Consider the following 15,601-nt stretch of genomic DNA (forward strand, 5'->3'; position numbering starts at 1 on the left):
TACGACCGTAATTGCAAGAAGTTGCCATGATCGCTGCGGCGACTGTTGTGGGTACAGTAAGATGGCGGCCGGTTTCTTCACGCTCGCGCTCCCTATCCGCGATCCAGCCTTTTACAATCGAGATCAGTGACTCCGACCGGTGTTCTGAAGGGCGGTATCGTCGTTGATTGCCTGTTGACGCAGTGTGCGGCGCTCAGGTATGGAAGAAGAGGGGGAGGGTACGAATGAGAAGATTGTATTTGGTTTCATGTTCGGCTCATTCCAGTAAAAGTGGTTGAAAGTTGCGACCTGTTCTTTCCTATTCAGTGTCTAACCGTGTGTCCTTATTCTTGTCGCTACAAATGGAGTTGTGCCAACCGGCCCTACTTTTTCTGTTAAAAGTAAAGCAATTTCAACCCTCGCGTCGCGTTGTTCGGCGCCTTCGCGGATTGCTGTGTGGACGTGACAAGTTGCCCGGCGTTCCCGCCTTTCGTGGATTTCGCGGCGTTCAGTGTCGTAGTGTGGACGTAGCATTAACCAGGCGAAGGTGGGCCTGACCCAGACTTGTACGTAACTCGTTACTGGATATACGACTTAGTCACTTTTCTAAAGTTTGCCCCGTCATCTACGTCTACGTCCACACTACATCATCGAAAGCGGCGAATGCGTGGAATTTATTCACGGCTTTTACGACTTTCGCGACCCTTTCGTCCACACTGGGCTCCGAACGCCCGGAATGCCGGCAATACTGTCCTCCTCTTCACACTCTCTTCCGTACAATTATTCGATATGTACTCAAACTTCGCACGTGTAATGCGTACAATGTCCTTCTGAAAAATGAAGATAACAGTTTCGAAAGATATGTTTATTGTATTTTACACAGCGTCCTGTAAAGCGATGTCCACTACAAGCGGCAAACAGGATGCATCTACGCATGTCTCAACACAGTCGACAAACTTACTTCATTGTCTTCTCTCAGCAGCTGCTCAGAGACGGTCTTCATATTTACGTTCTCTTTCGTTTGCTGTCGTGCAACGTTTAGCGCTGCTTTAGAGCGTTGATTATAATTTCGAAGACCAGGGATACGCATCCGCAATGTGTGTTGTCCACGCCGCTGCTCTTCCTTCCCAGCGTTCTCGCTCTTGGAGCGCTGATTGGTTCAGTCTGGCGACTTTCGCCGGCAGAAGTAGAGACCTCAGCCAGAGGTAGAGGCCGACAACGGCGAGCCCTTTCACCAGCACCACCAGCACCACCACCACCAGAGGTAAGTTCAACTGTCGCGTCGCGTTATTCGGTGCCTTCGCGGCTTTCCCGCCTCTCGCGGATTGCTGTGTGGACGCGACACGTTGTCCGGCATTCGCGTCGTTCACAGCTTTCGCGGTACGCGGACGTAGCAAGGTAGCACACATAACCATCTCGCAACGCAGTCGCCCGATGTCAAAATAAAGGAACCGCGAGCCACAGTTACAGTCCAAATCACTAGTCCTTCCAAAGTTGGAATATGCAGCCTCCGTGTGGGATACTGATCAGAGCACAATCTCAAACCCATTAAAAACAGCACAAAACAGGGCAGATCGATTCATATTCGGTAATTACTGCACTGCTGTAATGCTGCTGACCACTGTCACTGCTATGAAACATAACCTCAATCTGCCTCTGCTTTCCACTAGCTGAACAATGATTCGTCCCTGTTTCTTTCACAACCTTTATCATCATAATAGTTACCTTAGAGAATCGTTAATCCAAGAGTCTACATATATCTTAGCTCGCACCGATCACCCGCAGAAAGTGGGCATTCCCTCATGCTCAATACGATCATTTCCTGCCTCGTGGAACTGCCTTCCCGGTGCCATTACCTACATTACCGATGCTGTCTAGCAATGTCTGACCATGAGCATGTAGCGTGCAACCTCTACGCTACTCTCAAGGTCATGTAAAGTTCAGGTGTCACATTTCGAACAACCACAACAACAAGTTTTTTTTTCGGATGATGAATTGGGAGTTTCATCACCAGGGGCGATACGCTACCCCAATGCTGGTGGTCACATTTCGTTTTCACATACTGAATTGCAAAAAAAGAAAAAACAAGTTTGAAGGAAAACCTCATATTGTTCTCAGATGACTATACCTCTAATAGCCTACACCATTTCCTCTCAGTCGCCTGGAGAACAGCCAGTAGTAATGCGTCTCCTGGCGCACAACATCCTATGACAAATGGAACGCATGCTGCAAGGCAAACACAAACCGATTATTTATTATGCTCGAGGGTATCAATAAAGAGCTGCCACCAGCGGCCGTGGCTTACAGAATGTGCATTGACACGGAAGGGTGATCAATTACATTGCTCGTAAAACTGACAACTGAGCGTGTGTGAATAAGAAGATCAGGTAAGTAGACGAAAAACGACTCGGCTGCTGTCGATAATTTTTCGTAGTGTAACGACTGCTCAGTGACCTCGCGAGGTGCAAAGTTTTTACATTAGGATGTTTAAGTTTTTACATTACAACATCATGTTTTGTGAGGTCGCCTATATCATCGTCGTCCATAGCATAACATGACCTATGGCAGACGCGCTATTGTGCTTCAATTGAAGAAAAGGCACCAGTGGTGAGATTCGAACCCATACCCTCCGATTTCCAGTCAGAGATACTACGGTTCAAGTGCGACCGATAATAATGAGCACAGAAAGTTTGAAAGAACTGATGTTCTGAGGCTGATGTTCTGATATTCTTTCACAGAAAGTTCGGCGTAGAACTAGGCAGGGTATCGAACCGAACCGGAAGTATACCGTTATTTCTCTCCCAACCGGATCCGTACCAATAGTTCAACAAACGTTTTAGACTCTCTGTCTTACGAAAATTTTAAAAAAAGTTCAGGGAGATTGTGGGCAAGGAGAAGACACGTGATGAGCGGAAGAAAGATAGTCAACTGTTTTCTTGAAATTCCGGGTCAAAAGATGAAAAACAAATAAAGAACAAAATCGGTGCCACTTGTATTTGAAAGTCCACGTGTGCGTGTGTGCAAATGTGTCATTCACTGCGAGACCGACCTATAGGGGTCGACACTGCCACCTTTGTAGTGTGGATCACACGCGGGCCGATGTTCGGAGTTGAGGGTTCTTTTCCGTACTTCTTGTGTATATTCACCGGTAGATCACTTGTGCCGCGATGGTACGACACTGTTCGGTTCCCCAGTTCTCCACCTACTGCACTAAACGCGAAATAAACGTATAAAACCAGACGACGCGTCCATATTACAGTTCTCCGTCCTCCGCAGCGCGCCGACACCGTTCGATCTCGGAGCGAATAAGGATGCATGCATCAGTCTTTCTCATGCACATTTTGAAAGGATTCAATTTTCGCTGTATTCGTTGCTACTCCCAGGTCAAATCGATCACGTTTTGCCAACTACGTGTGACAGGTCATGTTTGTCTTCTCGTTTTTTTTTTCCTGCTTTTTTTTTTACTTTTGGCGTTGTGTACTCTGTAGGTTAGCACATTCTACAATGGGATGGCAGAATTTCCGGCGCTTACGCTTCTTCGCACACGTATACTCCCGCAACCTTTCGTTAACGCCAGCGCCCCGTTTCTTCTACGTACAACTTCCTCAATAAAGTGGAATTTTACTTCAAGTCATAAGGCCGTCAATCTACAAACTCATGAGCATGTCTGATACTGAAGAAGGATTTTTGTTCTCTTAAAACAAAATGCATTCTAAGACGAATAAAGTAGTGTGACGGGGTCGTGTCGGCGACCTCACGGCGGACATCTTCCCTATCAGACATTCCTCTCCACTCACAGAAAGAAAAGAAAAAAATCGGAAAAATCTTCCCGTTGTTCTGACCTAGAAAGTTTGTTGGTTTACTTACTTGATCTCTGACTTGGTTTGGAAGTCAAATACCTTACCCAGAGATTCAGGTGAGCTAGTTGTATGTATGTATGTTCGTTTGTAAGGGAAAAAAGAGGAGTTAGTTGTGTTTCTTGTACTGAGCATGCGTTTTCTGCTTTTTCGCGTACATTCCAACGCCCAACCAGTGCCCCAATCCTCCTAAACAACGTATTGTATATGATTTATCACTCAGCCTCCGTGACGTATTGTATATGATTTATCACTACCCACACAGCTCTATGCAGAGTTCACTTCGGGAGTGTCGTTTTTGTATTTCAGTGAGACTTCTACCGACGGGGTTGACTGTACATTCACTCACAGAATGTATACTGTATAAAATGCGTTTGGTCCGTAGTACCAAGGGAGCGCAGTATCTTCGTTTGTTTGTCGAATATTGATTCACTTTTCTACACATCAATTTTTGCTTCATGGGTGCCAATAACACCAGATTGATTCCATAATGTATCCAAATGAACACTTTTAGGCGCAAGGCGTGAGTACCGGTTGAGACCGGTTGTTGTTGTTGTTGTTACCTGTTGATTCCCGCGACGTGCATCCTCCGAAAACGAAACCATTGAGACGTTCAACGAGAGTGGCACGGAGAAACTGGCGCAGGATTTCTTCCCTGGTGGCGGGTGGAGTAAAAGTTTTCCAGCATGTTCTACAAGCGTAGATGACGATGTTGGCAATTTCACACGTCATCGTGTGAATTCTGTCTTTTGTTCGACATACCTCAGTGAATGTGTGCAATGCATGATGAAATAACTGCAGGAAAGTGAGATATAACTGAAATAAATCAGCGAGCGCGACCCTGCGCAGCCGAACAAGCCCACACGCGGTGTTCAGACAAACGCAAGAAGGTAGAGCAGGCAGAGGATAACTAGTGTTCCGGGTTTTCGGAGGTTATTTTTTAGCATGTCCGGCGGTTGCTTTTCGAGTTTATTATTTTGTTCTAATTCTATGTTTTTCATGGTTTCCTTTCTTTTTGTTTTCTTCTTTTTTTTTTTACAGCTGAGTTAATCTTCGATACTCGCAGCAAAAGCGACGAGTGTAAAACGACATACTCACAAAAAGAATCAGAAGCTAGCTTACATCGACGCTCACAGCTATATGCGGGAGAACTTGGGAGACATGAACATCTCGATATCCGGATATTCATCTATGTAGTTGATGTGATGTGATAAAGAAAAAAATGGGGATGTGAGTTTCGACGAAGTCGAACTGGCTACCACCAGTACACTTACGCACAGAAAGTACACACAGATGATGAAATGATGAAAAAACAAAGAGATGATGCCCAGACAAGAACAGAGATGATAATGGAGTTCAACATGAAGTTCTAAAGTTGCTATGTAGTTGCTTGCGCCCAATCCTACTGTTCGTTGCAACGGCTAGCTGTACTTTGAAGAAGACAATTTATGTTGAAATGTTTGAAACAAACAAACAAGTTTTGAAACAATTTATGTGTCACAATGAGCTCTCTTGTCCACTTTGCAGAGGACAGGAAACTGGATTCACAGGAAATTGGAAAAGAGAAACAGTGAGCGTTTTCCAAGCACATCTGCGAAATGGCCGAAATCACCTCAAAATACCTTCATGTAGAGAGTACCCTGTTAAGATATTCCAATGTCGAGGTGCCTTCAGGCCAGGGTGGACTTTAAAAGCACTACACGGATGAGAGAAGACGTGGACAAACTATGGCGAAATTGACCTTACTCATCGCGCCCCGAAAATGCGACAGCTTGTGGCGTCCAACCAAATACCGTTATCCTTGTACACTGTGTGCGTCAGGTTTAACGCCTTGTGCTTTTGTTTCGCTTAAAAAAACTGAAACTCAAACTTAGCTCAAGCTAAAAATGGAAATGAAGTAGAGTGAATGCATAGTGAATAGTAGTCAATAGTGTGGTAGTCAATAATGTAGAGTGAATGAAGGACCAAGGGTAACGTCAGCTCAGGCCGGTGTCACGTCCAGTTCAGGCAGGGAGGTCCCACCGACCTCCTGAATTTTCATTTTTTTTTATATTTAGAAGCTCATCGTACATGATGATCAACAGCGGTAAAATTAATAATTTCTAGCGAATAGTTTTCGTGGAAAAAATCGAGAAAATCCGGCCCTGAATTCGATGGTTTCAGTTTTGCCGTGTTTGCACGCGTATATCTCCTGAGTTTGAAAAGGTATTGTAGTGACATTTTTTTATGCTTTATTATACCTATAGGCCAGCAGTCCGAGCGCAAATTTTCGCGCGCAGGTGCAATACTCTGTGCTATAAAAAATGACGAACATTACTCTCTCGCGGTGTTTTGTTCCAACTTCGATGTGTGATTTCTCTGGCTGTAGATGTCCCTCATTACCATACTTGGTATCAGTTCACTCATCGTTTAATGCTCTTTGAGCTGATACATCTATCGTGCGTATACCTCCTACAGATATCTGCTAACAACGGCAAATGTTTAGGCTTATTTCGAAAAAAAAACAAGGATTTTGCGCGTCCGTTTCTCGAAAAGGCCCCTTTCGATTTCATTTATATTTTGCCAGGACATAGCCCGATCTTAGACCTTTCATCTGACATAAAATAATTCTGCTTCAGAAGGCGTGCACTGGCGATGACAGCGTTGAAACGCGGCCCTACTCTGCGTGCGTACGTGTCGCAGCCAGGGCTCGGAACCGTTATTTTTTGGGGTTCTGTTCAAGTTCCGGTTCAAGGTTATCGGTTCGGTTCGGGTTCGCGTTCAGCGCAACCAAAATAAAGGTTTGAACCGATATTTATCGGTTCGAACCGGTTTACGTGTGCTGTGCTAATCAGTGTACCACATGTGAGACGTAATAACAAGTTCCGGCGATGGCTCGCCATGCAGCTCACAGCAGATCATCCTTTACTGTACCGAAAAGTGCAGGGAAATGGCGTACAGCATACCATTGCACTCCATTGCAAAAGGCTATCGCCAATTTCTAAAGAAAAAAAGAGAAGAAAGCGATCACGTGGTAAATTGGAGTATCCCAGAGTACCATATACGCAGGCCGGCACGCTGCTCCCCGTTGAAAACAGCGCGAGAGGCCGCTCCTGTATTTCCTTGTTCCATGCTCTGGACCACACGCCAAACTCTTTCCCATGGTCACTAGAGGTCTGCGTTGCTTGTAGATGTCACTGTGAACTATTAAAATTTACGTCGCCTTCACACTGCGACGCGGAATGAATTAAAGCAGCCGAGGCTACAATGCAAAGTATACCTCTCGTGTAGCACTCCTTTTTTTTTCTTTTTTTTTACACCTCGAGCCACACACACACACACACACACACAAAAGAAAATGTACAGGCTTGTGGTGAACCTTTTGGAGGTGAGGCTGCAGGAGGTGCGTGGACTCACCACCTCTTAGTTTATAATTTGTTCGCTCCGTGAATTCGGCGAGATTCCGAGCGATGTAGTGAGCTAATACGCGGCAGTCGAGTGGGAAGGTATAGGCGTTTCTACCGTCTGGCGAACCGGTCACCGAATCATATTTTTTCGGTTCAGTTCCGGTTCGTTCATAGGGAGAGAAAAAATGTTGACCATTCGGTTCGGGTTCGGTTCGGCAAAAAATAACGTTTTTTTCCGGTTTTTGGTTACGGTTCAGTTCCGGTTTCGACCCCTGGTCGCAGCCCGGCTGGCGGTACCGCGGGATGGCGAGTCTCCTGCTGATGCGTCCTTTGTTTGGGCAAGGCTGTCTGGCCTTAGCCTTACCTGAGGTATTCGTCGGCAAACTTTTGATGTCTTGCTGAAGAAAGAATGCACGCCTGGGAGTTCGTTATTTCCCACAAAGCATCTGAATGAAATCCTACGTTGCCGTAAGGCCGTATTTCAACGACTAAGTGGTCCTGTCCTTTATGGGATCTCCAACACTCACGAGTGGGACTGCTCAATATTCAAGCCAGAAGCCTCCGTCTCTGTTTGGGAGTGCCAAAGACAACGGAAACCTTCTCTGTTTTGGCGGAGGCACGCGAGCCATCAGTGCTTATTATTCGCGATAGTGTCGCCTTACACGCGTACACACGTTATCTTGCCCGCCATCCAGGCCATTACCTCTGTGACATTGCGCAACGTTATCCCGCATCTGCATTCGGTCAAGCTATTTGCCGTTTACGAAGCAACATCCCCTCAACCTCGACTTCCACCCGGACCTCCTTTGCGCCACCCATGTGGGCACTTCACTACCCCACTGGGAGCAGGACATGGAAATGTACTCGGGTGGTAGATGATTTCGTATATGTGCACGAGTGGGGCAGCAGAAAGTTTTTTCTACATTGAAATTATGAATAACCTATTAGTACACACACAAGCCATTCCCATGTACAAACGTCAATTCCGGGACCTAGGAAAAAGAAGGCTGTGCCAACAGTTGTGGCCTGCCAACTGACCTTGTACCACATCTACAGTCACCACCGGCATCGAACCCAAATATACACCGATGCTTCAGTTTCTCTAGTTGGGTCGTCTGCTGCCTTCTGCATCCCAGAGGATGGAGCTGAGCAGGGCTTCAAGCTCCCTCTTATGTCATCTGCTGAGGCCGAGGCATTCGCACTACTGGCCGCTTTGAGACATGTCTCCTCGTGTGCGCCCAGGGCCTGGTCGATCCTCACCGACAGTAAAGTGGCTCTGGAGGCGCTGGCCTCTTACTCTGCCGCAGTCATCAGTGACACCTACACCACGATCATCGCCCTGCACTCTGAACTTGTATCGCTGGGACACGAAGTGGTGTTCCAATGGATTCCGAGCCATGTCGGAATTTCAGGCAATGATCGTGCTGACGCTCTTGCTCGGCAAGCCCACGACACTGAGCAACCAACTGTCTTTCACCTTGCGCACTCTATGTGCCAGCTGAAAATCCGCCGCTTCACTGCCAACCGCACACAGCTCTTTCAGCAAGCAGATCTACGAACCAATGCCTTCCTTAAATCCATTGACCCTTTAATGACATATGCTGTGCCTGGCCGCATCCCGCGCATCGAGGAATAGTTGCTTCATCGGCTGCGGCTGAATGTGGCACGAACTCCTCTCCTCCTATTTAAGATGAATCAGCACCCATCACCTCTTTGCCCAACGTGCAACGTAAATGCCGATGTGCCACACATCCTCATTGCCTGCCAGCGGTACGAAGATCACCGATCGAGTCTCCGGCGCCGCCTTGCTCATCTAGGCTACCGAGAGCTCCCCCCCTCGCGGTGCTACTTGACCCTACTCAGCACGCTGAAGTCACGTCTGCGCTGACACGATTCCTTCGGGAATCTAAACTCCTGGGCATTCTCTGATACGCCCTATGCGCAACGATTAGTGAAGGAGCTGTTTCTTCGGTATTTTTCCATAATTTTCTGTATCCCAGCTGCTTGTATTGTATCATCTTTTGTTTGCTTGAAAGCTTAAGGGAATAGCAAGCCACATCGGAGCTAACCTTTCCCTTATCGTATTTTTTTTTTAGTTTGTATTAAACATATCTCCCCCCCTGGTCAACGAAGGCAAAACCTCTCACTTGCAAGCTGCGTACACGGTGATACGCATACTGTACAAATAAATTTCTAGTTAGGAGTTGCTTTTTTCAGGGTTCCCGCAGGTTCCTAAGAAGCTTGCTTTACTTCATTTTACGATATTTTTAAGTTATGCAGAGGGCTTTCAGCACAAAACGCGTGTTCTGTGCAGCAGTTACAGCAGTACATTTCCTCTCAGAGCTAGGGAAGTGGGCGGGTTCTCACATTTGTCATAATTACATAAGAGACGTTCACAGCAAAGCCATACAGGACAAACATACAAATCCACCTTCCAAGACGCACATAATGCACTTCGATTTCGCTGAAAACTAGACAGTAGCTGTGCGTAGGGAAGAGAGAGAGAAATACATGATGACGATGATAAGGGGATGACTTCCGCTCATTGAGCAGAATGCTACCCCATTGCTATTGGGGGAAAATGAGAGTATGGTGATGAGGATGATGCTGACGACGCTGACAGGGTTTTAGAGAGAGTCGATCAGGCCGGTGGTTTGCAGGAATTTGATGAAGGGTCGTAAGACGGACATCTGCGTTCGTGTGTCCCATGGTCCCAAAATGAGTCTGAGGTCAAGGGGTCGGCTGTCAACCCGCGCAAGGTCGTTTGCCAACAAGTGACGCTCCCTCCTGTAGGTGGCACATGCGATGATCACATGGTCCGCGGTCGCTGGCACACCACACTCCGGGCACAAGGGACTACTGGCACACCCTATCTGGTAACGGTAGTACGGCGAAAAGGCAACATTCAGCCGTATGCGATGTAGGAGGGACTTAATGACGCGCGGTAGAGATGTCGGTAAGCGACACGAGAATGTTGGGTCTACAATTCCCAGTATGGTACTGGCCGGGACATCCCGAGTGCGTAGGGAAATACAAGCGTGCCACAGGGGAAAAATAGATTTCCATATTCTCATGTGTGGTAACAGCTGGCACGGAAACGTACAGTTTTGGTGTGGTGAGCGAAGACTTGCGTCACGATTCAGCACACTCCCTGTTAGCTTCCATCGCTATTGAAGAGTGGCTTGACGAGAGTGTTCCTTTTGCAGCTAATGACTTACGTGTCAGATGGAGCGGCGAGACATTTCAACAATCGGCATAGGCTATATGTGCTCTCCAAATCTACTTTTGCGAGCGCGACATGGCTGTTCACAGGAACAGGCCACGACAACAGTGCGTGTGACAGGATCGGTCAAACAATCAAGCACCATGCCACGACACCTAACTTGCGTTCACCCGAGCAAGGGTCACAAGGTATGATAACGTGTTTGCCAAAACACCTAAAGCGCGTCTATTTACTCCATCTACGCGCTGAGGACGTGGCCTCTTTTAGAATGCAAAAGAAAAAGGAATGGGTAAATGTATACCGCATCAAAGTGGCATACAAGGTTCGCATGCGTGGCAAAGCAAAACATCGGAATGAGGAGGCCGAGAAACATTCATAGCTTGTACCGTGGACAGTGAATGCAGAAAAGTGACGTTTTCAAAGAAACTGAGTGAAATCATTTGTCGCTTTCATTGTCGCATCGCATCATCTGTCGCTTTCGATCATTCGCTGTCATTGCAAAATACTGCTTCCGCTTTCGCAGTCTTGCAAATATATCTTCGTAAACTACCACTTTTGATTACACAAAGTTGTCCCTTTTGTGTACGACATCGACAGGAATCCGCTATCCCGCCAGCCGGGCTCCGACACGTACGCACGTAGAGTAGAGCCGCGTATTAACGCGCTAATCGCCAGTGTACGCCTTTTGATGCAGCATTTTTTTACGTCATATGAAAGGCCTAGCATCAGGCCATAAATGCAATCAAAAGGGGCCTTTTCGAGAACCGGACGCGCAAAATCCTTGTTTTTTCGAAATGTGCCTGAACGTTTGCCTGTTTCGCCTCGAATTCAGGGGTGGATTTTCTCGATTTGTTTTCACGAAGATTATTCGGTAGAAATAATTTATTTTACCGCTGTTGATCATTATGTACGATGAGCTTCTACATATAAAAAAATAATGAAAAACGAGGAGGTCGAAGGGACCTGCCTGCCTGAACTGACGTGAAACCGGCACTCAGCTAAAACTCAAAATCTACCAGAACGATGGCTCAAGAGGACGAAATATTTTAGCATATCTCCTTCAAAATCCACGACGAAATCTTCGATCGCATAGCTGATTGCCTGGCCACACGGGCGATCGACAGCATTCCAATTATCCAACACTAACAATGCGACAGCATTCCGACTTGGTGTAGTGGGCACATATGTGATTTCGGGATCATTTGCATCCTCAAATAGTGGTGTTCCCTCTTCAAATAAAGGAAGAACGGTATGCCATTCACATATCCATTGCTGTACGTAAATAGCTCTAGCAGGCTCGCGATGTTTTCCCATATCTTCCGTCCTTTCCTTTACCGTGGTAGTCTTTTTTTATATATATATATATATATAATGCGATAATGTGCTGTGAGGTTTTGTGGGAAGAAATAACATTCCCTGACCGGAGTTAGAGGATAACTTAAGTTAGAGGATAACTGTTCGTTTCTTCTTCGTTATGTATACGGGTTTAGCATATGCATATAGTAACAGTTCATGAGTGCTGATATACGTATTTCAAGAGCCATTGATGATCTGTCTGAAACATTCACATGAAACATGTCGAGAATGCGACTGGTCTAATTGGATTTACTGCAACGCGTAGACAACTGCCACCAACATGGCAAGTCCGTTTGTTCATGTCGGCAACCCGGGCAGGCTCACGCGACGACCAAGGAAGACGTTGTTCTCCGGCCTTGGTAGTCTCGCTTGCAAGACGCAACATAACGTAGCATTCCAATGCCCGCATCTGCGTCGCAATAACCTCACCTAGCAAACACGCCCGGTGGCTTTACTGGGCATTCCTAGCCTCCAGCGGCTTCTCGAATACGACCCTCCGCAAGCGAGCTGCATAAGGGAAAAGTGGAAGGGTCACGTTGAATACCCCGCCAAAACGTTTCTGCGCCCACGGTTGCCGCGGTGCCATCTATCGTCCGAGCTGAGTTTTCTACGCAGACCACAGGAATTTCTGAGGAGCTAGCCCAATAAATCTATCGCATTAAAAGTTGTCCTGTAATTCGAGTCAGTGGATCGTATTTCTCCACGCCAAACCCCCACAACGCGTTATCTCTCTAGCATTACACCATAACTCATTGCCGTTCTGCTTCTACATTTGACCCATATCTGCAAACCATTACGCGCAATTTAAAATTATTCCCGCATTTTCTCAACAGTTCAACGATTGCTGTCGCTTTATTCCTCGAGGCATCAGCAGGTAGACCGCTAATTTTTTTCTTATAAATTTCCACTCCGTACTTATTCATGGGACGTGGGATGTGACGCTTGATTTTTTAAATTCAGTGTTAGCGCCGCGAAGCAACTACGGCCATGAGCAGCGTACAGACGTGGACAGATGGAGAGAGAGGAGCAGGAAGGAGAGGGAGGCAAAGAGGGTTAGTGTGTATCCCGAGCCGACGTTAGGGCAACATTGTCTGGACATTGTTTGGAGGCCCACCGGAAGAGATGCACTGCAAAGGAAACGATTTAGCCTACACATCCACATCCCATCCTGAACAAGGAACATGAGAGAAATTTTACATCAGGACTATGAGACACACAAAACACTCTCAATGATCTGAGGACGACAAGAAAAACCTGTTATACCCGGCAGAGGAGCCCAAGTCAAATCCCCATGGAACAGAGCTCGAGAAAATGGAGCAGGACATCCCTGCCTCAACTTGCTTCCTCGCATTATGTCGACCGATATTTCGAAAGTCATATGTCTCGTACCCTCCCAGGGACGCACGGGTGAATGCGAGCTACAGAGAACGCGTCATATGGTGCACGAGAGCGCAGACATCTATAGGAGAGTGTGTGTATTGCTTACTCGTGGGTTTGCAGCTCACAGCATATCTGGAAGACATACAACCGTTAGTCACGTATTCCTGTTGTAGCGCGGGAGTATTGAGTACGCTTCACAGATTGAAGAATGGATTGCGTCTCGTTAGCAAGTCGTCATATCTAACGCGGGAACAAGTATTACTGAAGCAAATAATTAAACAGCGGCATATCTTAAGCATTACATAACAAGATGTGATTTCAGCACATGCGTGAAACATCAAGTAAAAACGAATAGCGTGTTATTTTCTCTGCTTGTTATGGAGACAGTGACGATATCCAAATCCACATATAAGCAGATGAGGTGATCTACCTGTCTAAGACTTCCACTCGGCGACAATCGAATGCCCTAAAGAACAGGATGTAACACGGAGCATCTCAGCCCCTACTCTCAGTCCACAGAAATGAGGACAGAAATGGAGCGTATGGGCGCGTGGTAGTTATGGGGCTTCCTCGTCGTCCAAGATCCGCAACATCAATCAATCAATGAAGGTTTGAACAGCTTGGATGGCGTGGGTATATGCAAAGTTGTTCCAAGAACGAGCTGAGGCAGACCAGCTGAAGAGCTAAATTCAACCCGGGGGGTGGGATCTATTCGGAACTTGGGGTACCCTTATGAGAAAAGTCTTCCAGATTGTATACGAACTGTATACAAAATCCTGGGTTGGGTGGGTTAATGGTAGAGAAATCATGTATACTGCTCCTATCCAACTTTTATATGGTTCTTCTAAGAAATGGGCGCGGGAGTGGTTACTAATTAGGTAGCCAAAATGGATACAAACTCAACAGCATATTGTTTGGAAACTGTATACATGTTAGCCCCAGCTTCTCAACTGGCTGTATACAGTAAAATGTATACATATTGTATGCATAAATTCTATATGAACTGGATACAGGGAAAGAGAGCCCCTCATGTTATGTCATGAGCGTGGAGCCGACGTCTTCGCTCAATGGCTCGGAGGACGAGATATGACGACGGTACAATCGTACTATCTCTTGTCCTTGTGGCGGTTCCAGGATGTTTCGGGAAATGCTGAACGATTTTGAAATCTCTGGCAACGTACGGCGCGTGAAAGAATGGTCAATGACATGGCACATTAAAAAAATGATATAAAATTCCTTGTCCAAAATTGCTTTCTTCTGTTTTTCATGCGTACATTATGATCGGGTTCAGAACGTCATCAAAATACTCCTGCTGAAAACAGACTGAATGCGGACTAGTTACAAAACGGACAGAAATTTCCGTATAAAAGCTGTATACAGTGTGCTTGATACAGAAATTGATAAGGGCTGGTTAAAAAGTGGTTAGGAATTCCTGCTTAGAAAATGTATACAGTGCGCTCAATAATCTTGTAATCAAGTTTCTATCTGCTAAATTGGGATTGAATAGGCTGGATAAGTCCTGGTTAAGACCTGTATACAAACTAGAAAATCATTTTCATAAGGGGTGCTTTAAGAGTGTTGGCATTCTTCTGAAAGATCAAGCAGCGTTACGCTTAAGTACAAAAGCAATGAGGAAGAGCTTTAGAACTGGCCTTAATTGTTGACCCTCTTGGGGATATGAAGGGGATGAAATATCGGTAAGTATCGGTAAACTAAGGAAAAAGCGGCCTAAAATGGGCTGACTTTTCGCTTGGCTCACACTGTAAAGAAAATGGGTGGTTTTCAAGTTGAGAAGTGGCGCTACGCATGCTGGGTCTTCGAACTTCCGGTCCGAAATTGCGCTCAATTGGAGCAAAGCAAAACTTCTACCATCTGGCTTAAAAGACAACCAAGATAAGTTTTCCTGGGAATGCCTGCACACCAAAGAAGTAAGGTACTGTAACGAATACTTCGCACGTGCTTTTCTTGCGACAAAGATAATATTTCGTGACACGTCGTGCATGTTTCGGTTTCGTTCGGCGTGCGCTTCAAAATCGCAATCTTTTGCTACGGGAAATGTTCTGTTACAGTGCGGTCAATTTGACGTTTCAAATAACAAAGATAACAGACAACATTTCAGATATGGCGCGACAAAATGTGCAGGCAGTATTTTACGGTGCAATCTTCGGCACTCTGACGATAGTACGCATGTAATCGTTTTCTTTTAGTCTGGGAAGAAGCTGTGGCTTTAGTAATATTCTATTCACATTATGAGTTGATAATCTTATCACAGCCACGCACAATTCAACATGATAAGTACACAGCACGACATTTGGTGACAAGTGCCTACACCCCTTAGTTCAATTTTCGCTTACGTTGACAACATTTTTCCAAAGGCGCAGGATCCAAGGGTATGCGATACATTATATGTCCATTTTCCG

This window comes from Ornithodoros turicata, chromosome 2 (genome assembly GCF_037126465.1).
Source record: "Ornithodoros turicata isolate Travis chromosome 2, ASM3712646v1, whole genome shotgun sequence".
Lineage (NCBI taxonomy): Eukaryota > Metazoa > Arthropoda > Arachnida > Ixodida > Argasidae > Ornithodoros > Ornithodoros turicata.